We start from the raw sequence: 6,486 nt of genomic DNA on the forward strand, positions 1-6,486 counted from the left end.
TCGGCCACTTTTATTTTCGTTTGCTAAAATATATATATATATATATATATATATATATATATATAATGAATCAATTATTTTCTTACCCATTCGGCCTTTCAGGCTGATGCATGAGAAAATAAGGGGGACAACAGGGACCTCAAAACCTGACCTCATACAAAAAAAAATAAAAAAAATAAAATAAATGAGGCAACTCTCGGCTGTCTAGGCCGAGGCCAAGAAAATCAAAAAGATGCTAACCATAGCGTTGGCAGCCAAAAAAAAAAATTGATATTGAAGTCTCGGCCAAAAGGTTATTAGGCCAAGCCATTTAATGTTTGCAGCTTAATGGGCATAGTCATGATGCGGGGCACGTCAAGATGTTTTGTTAAGCCAAAAGGTGATGTTGAGCTGGCCACTTGGCCATTAATTCAACACTGATTTGATTTGAGATAACAAGCATTTGATGGCAGGATTTGATCAATGACATTCAGTCAAGGAATGGCGTTTAATGGTGAAGTGCTGGCATTTTCCCAAAAACCCACTCGTCATTGTTGTCAACATCAATTTTTTTTTTTTTTTTTTTTAGTCGAGCGTGCCGAGTTGAGACAACTTTGGTTGAAGGAACGGAATTTTAATGCCGAATGCATTTTTATTCAGTGATGGTTTCTCAGTAGTTCTCGGACTAGTTTTCTCGACTGTCTTGTTTTTTCTCGGCCCCATGTGCACCAGATTGTCGGCATTTGTTTGAAATTTCAAGTTAGACAACATCATTTCAAGCCTTGGTTCTGACATCATTGGAAAGATAAGTTTTTTTTAGGCCGAGCTCGGCCAATTCGTCGAGGCTATGAAGTGGATGCACCACGGGAGAGAATTCAGAATAACATTCTGCCGAGTGGATACGAAGGGTTCTTCGACTGCGCTAATTTCCTTAACCATTCGGCTTAGAGGCCGAAGCTCAAGGAAACTGGGGGGCAATGTTTGGGCCCAAATTTACACCATCGGCTCGAGCAATCGAAACCGTTGAATAAGCAGATTTTAGACCGTTAGATGATAAGGTGGTTGAAATGATTTTTATTTATTATTGAGAAGTAATATTTTGATTTTAATCATAATATTATCTCTTAATATTAGCTAGGATAGTTAAAACCTAATTTTTGATATATCAAATTAGTTGTTTTGGAAAAAATGATCTGATCCGTCTTCAAAGGATTGCGTGGAGACATTCGAATTGGCTCATTATATCAGACTCCAAGTGTATGCAGTCTCTTATGTGGCTAATTATGACCAAAACGTAAGTCCTATTTTTGATATAGAAGTGGGTGGTGCAGTTCAAATTGACTTGGAATTCATGGATGGGATTGGTACACATGATCTTATCTAGGAATTGGTGAAGGAGTCATGCATGCATGTGGTATTCGGCAGAAGATTATGATAATGGATAAAGGTTATGATAATGATGGATAAAGGTTGTTAATCAAAACAGGATTGCATCAAGTTACAAGATGACAGCAAGTTTGATAAGACGTGGGTCTAGCAACCAACAAAGACTTAGTCACAATGCAATTGGGATTGGTTTTCGTGACTTGAGCTTGCAGATCTCTATAAATACCAAGCGGCAAACAACATTCAGAAGACCTCCAATTCAACACACAACTGCCATGCGCAAAACCTCTCAAACATCTTGATATTTTTTTTATTTTCTTTTTCCCGCCGACACATCTTCAGTTTGGATAAATAGTACTATGAAGGCAACCGCCGAACACCTTTAGTTTGGATAAACAACACTGTTGCCGTAGAATCAGCCGACCGAGGAGCACCTTCAGTTTGGATAAACAGTACTGCGTCGAGGCCGACTGGTTACCTATCTAAGTCTCGGTCGAGAAGGGTTTCCGAATCCTTATTGGCAGAGGTCATCTTATTAGCCTTTTTGGCGAAGTAAGGTGTTACGAGTTACGACATTCGGCACATTAAACGCCGAGTGGTTTTATGATTGGATACTCCTAAGTGAATTTCAGAGTTCGACATCTGATGGCCGAACCACATTTACCATCAAGACACATATTACCTTTGAACACTTGTGTCCATATAGTTTGGTGTTGATTCGACGTGCTTATACTCTCACGAACATAATCACCGTGATCGAATCCGACGCCGACTATTTGTGAACTTCGCAGAACTAGCAGCCTTGTCTTCAGGCTCGAGAATCCAAAGGCCGAGATTTGTTCCTTCCTCGGCCGCATTTGTAAGATAAAGAAGTCAGCAATGCGCTCAACGCAACATCAACAAATTTTACTCCTCGGCCGACGAGTTGGCATGCCCCGCATTCAACCGAATGACGTATTTAACTTATTAGTTACTCGGCCTGCGCGCCACGTAGGATTTGTAATTTTTAAGGTCAACAATAATATATCATATCTCACTCCTCCATCATTTGTGTCCTATGGCCATGGACAATACCCGTGGTGTGCGGATGTGCCATATGATAACTCACTAGATAAGTACTAAAAACATACCTCAAAATCTTAAGCCAAATCACCGAAACTCAAGGGTTCGAAATCTCATTTCATAAATCGTATATAAAACATATTCGTAAATTCAAGGAGTTTCATATATGCAATTCCAATAATTCATATCCGCTCGTAAAAACGTAATTTCAATAAATCATAATATTTCACAAAGCAACTTAATATAAATCATGAATTCTATATAAACCATAATTATAGAATCTGGAAAACATAATATAAAACGCATTAAATGCAAGAAATATGAAATGCATGCTAGGCTAATATTTTATAAAAATATATAAGTTATGAAGGGGTCCACTCACTAGTTTTTCCATTGCCGGAAGCCGCTCGAACTATCGAGGATGAAATCATTTCCCGCTAATGCGCCTAAACACAAATAGTGACCTTTTAGTAAAACTCTACTAAAACGTTATAATTTTGGAAAACGGATGGAGGATTCGGATTCGGCATGTCAAGGAACCTCAGGTTTTTCCTCCACGCACCATCGCGCGTGGCGGTCGACCGCCCCGACTCGCTAGAAAATCCAACAACTCCAAAAATTCCCAAATTTTACAAGAATGAATATCTCGATGAGAGGAACAACTTCCATACATGCGGCCAAGGCCAATTTTACCAGGAAAACCCCCAATTTCACTAGAACCAGTCGGAAACCTTAAAAATTGGGTGTTCTTGATTCGACTCCAAACAAGCTCCGACGCCCCAACCATTGCTTGGGCTTTGTTCCTAGGGTTGAAGAGAGTCTATTGATGGTGGTGGTTGATGGAGTTAGCTTCACAATCATCGAATTTCTGCCGTGGCACCCCCGGAACCAACGAGTTCCATTCTTCACAAAATCAAGGCTAAATCTAGTGAAATTTGATTGGAAATGGAAGATGGGAGATCATGGAATGTTTTCCAGGTGGTGGACAGCGGCGATTTGACCGAAAAACCGATGAAAATCATGACAGAATAGTGTGGAACGGGTCGAGTCGACAGGGAGGAACCGAGTCAGGGGTGATCCGGTGCTCCTCCACTCTCTCTTTTCCATTCCTTTCCTGTTCTCCCTATTGGTCACTCTCTCTTCTCTTCTTTCTGATTGGGTATCCCGCCCCTCCTTTCTCCCCTTTATCACTTCTCCCAACCATCTGTTTCTCCTTTCCTTCAATATGGGCCACACACGTGGCTTTCCAGATTTTGCTTTAGAAATTTGGAGCCTTCTAGAAATTAATCAATTTACTATTTTTTCCCCGACTTTGTTTGTTAATAACTCCTTCCTTATAACTCCAAATTGCGTTCCGTTTGCATCCACATGTTCGTAACGACGAGTACTATGAGGATACGCCAAGAAAACGAATCTTACTGACACGACAAGGCAGTCAACAAAAATCAACGTATTTGCCTCGAAGGGCATTTTCATAAATTCACAAATCAAAATTCACTATGTTGTCTTATGTAATCAGTGAAACAGATTATTGTCATGAAGAAAGTTAAGGTTCCACTATAAAACCAATTAACAATATCAGGGGTAGCCTAACCTCTTATAAGCCCATGCAAGATCCCTCCTCCCATCAATGTGGGACAAATTCTCAACACGCCTCCTCATGTGTGGCGAATTTTCAAGGACAAATTTTCAAGCCTAATATGTTGACAACACAATGGGATGATGTGGAGCGCGTGTGGCCACAACACAACAAGGTGACGCGGAGCGCATGTGGCGTTTGGCTTCACGCGTGAAACAATTTGCTTTGATACCATGAAAAAAGTTGAGGTTCCATCATAAAACAAATTGGCAATATAGGGAGTAGCCTAACATCTTATAAGCTCATGCAAGGTCCCTCCTCCCATTTATGTGGGACTAAACCTCAACAGTTACTGTATATAGTTGAAATTAAAAAATAATCTTATTAGTTACTATATATGGTTGAAAATTAAACATAATCTCATTATTTTAAAATTCCTTATTTTGAAATGTAAATTGCATTATTTAAGTATAGAGCAGCCACTAACACTGATGTCAAATGAACACATGTTATTGTTATTGACCTAATTGTTATTTAAGTATAAAACGGTCACTAACTCCTCTGTAATCTAAACCAAGTTTTTAAGCCGTCTAGGAAATTAATTGTCTCTGCACTAACTCACACCATTAATGTGAATCTAACAGTATTGTGAGAGAGATTGCATAAAAAAATTTCTTACCAAGTTGCACAAATCATGCATGTGGCATGTATCATGTGTCAATGTTACTGTTCCGCGCTAAATTTAATCACTTTATAAGCGAAGCTAGAGAGAATCAGAAACACATTATTTCATCCAAACTAGCATCGACCCTAATGAAGATGAAACTTTGCCAAACCTGCATTTCCATTTTCTTCTTCTTGCTTATCGGTCTTCTGACGAGCCAATCCGCCCTAGATTATAAGGCATTCGAGAAGATTCGGGTGCATATCGTCAACGGCTTCCAAAGCGAGACATTGCAAGTTCATTGTAAATCCAAGGAAAATGATTTAGGGGATCGAAATATCCCAGTGAACCAGGAGTTCAGTTGGAAGTTTCACATAAACATTTGGAGAAGTACTCTCTTCTTTTGCGACACACGATGGAGTCGAGGACATAAAAGATTTGATGCCTTTGCTGTTAGATACGCTTTAATGGATTACTGCAACGGGAATTGTGTGTGGAAAGCAAATGAAACCGCGATTTTCTTGCTTGATAATCGCAATCAAACATATATCGAGCTGCATAATTGGGAATGATGGTAACGACGTGAAATATATATATATATATACACACACACGCATACAGTGATCATATTTTAGAAGTGATGATAATCTGAAACCAATTAAAGATTGTTATATATTTTAATCTTTATTCCTCTATAAATCCTCCGTTTCAGAAATTCCAAAGCGTTTTCCCAAATCATTATATAACTTCCATGCATGGTATAATATAATCTTATTCATGAATCCAAATATCAAATTTGAGTTTCATGTCTTATATATGCAGGACTGTCAACGGGGCAAATCAGGGCCGGATTAGGATTTAGGGTTACACAATAATGCTATTTACCTAATTATATTGTTCAGTTTTAGCTAATTAAGAGATCAACACATTTGAAAACTTCTTGAGTTGCAAAGAAACTCGAAGTAAACTTTAGACATAAAAAATGGGGCAAGAAATTTTGTAATTTCCACGTATGAAGGATTCAGATTACATCATGACCTTTTACACCAAGATTTCTGTATAGAATAACCAATGCTAGAAACACTTGAAGTGGATTAAGCCAATCCTTGCTATGTCCTTGTTGGCTAAACTTGCGATGTTTCCATTGCTTGGACCACAAGGATTTGACAGAGGAAGAGATCGACTTCTTGTAGACTAAGGTTGTGTGAGCTGCTCAAACATAATTAATGAATTTGCTTATTTGGAATCTAGTCAATGGGTTATTCGAGTAAAAAACTTATGTTGGATTTTAAGTGGAGAAAATTGAGTTGCAGGGATTAAAGTCATATTTTCAGTTTATTTAATTAGCGTTAATACCTTGCAACATCATTTCCACATGCTTTAGAAACCAAGATTAGTAATTTTTCATACATACGTACGTGCACATATATTATTTTGCTTTATTCATCCATGTGACGTCATGTGCCAATTAAATAAGGATGTGTGCACAAATATTAACATAAATTTTTACTTTATTGATATCATGTGGCGTTATACCCATGTAATTAAGTCACCAAATTTTAACTGCGATATCCCATGTTCACTGTTTTTACATTTGTATACATGAACGAGAAAACTAGGTATATTAAAGGAAATTTTTTATCACATAAACATTCATTTCATATTGTCTTTTGTATTCAACGATGCAGATAAATTATGGTTAAACTGAACGTGATCTTATTATTTGTTGAATAAGTGGCCAAGTGGCCATACTTTAGATTAAACAAACCAAAGGTGGGAAACATCTTTCCTTGTTTTGGGGAAGAAAATAAGGGTT

At 38.0% G+C, this 6,486-nt stretch overlaps 1 long non-coding RNA gene across 1 annotated transcript; it reads left to right on the forward strand.

Moving 5' to 3' along the window:
- Window positions 1-1,628: 1,628 nt before the first annotated feature.
- LOC137736777 (uncharacterized) lies at window positions 1,629-2,613 on the forward strand. The gene is made up of 2 exons (XR_011068795.1): window positions 1,629-1,986; window positions 2,157-2,613. It is a non-coding gene; the product is annotated as an uncharacterized lncRNA (long non-coding RNA).
- Window positions 2,614-6,486: the final 3,873 nt, after the last annotated feature.

This window comes from Pyrus communis, chromosome 6 (genome assembly GCF_963583255.1).
Source record: "Pyrus communis chromosome 6, drPyrComm1.1, whole genome shotgun sequence".
NCBI classification, from domain to species: domain Eukaryota; kingdom Viridiplantae; phylum Streptophyta; class Magnoliopsida; order Rosales; family Rosaceae; genus Pyrus; species Pyrus communis.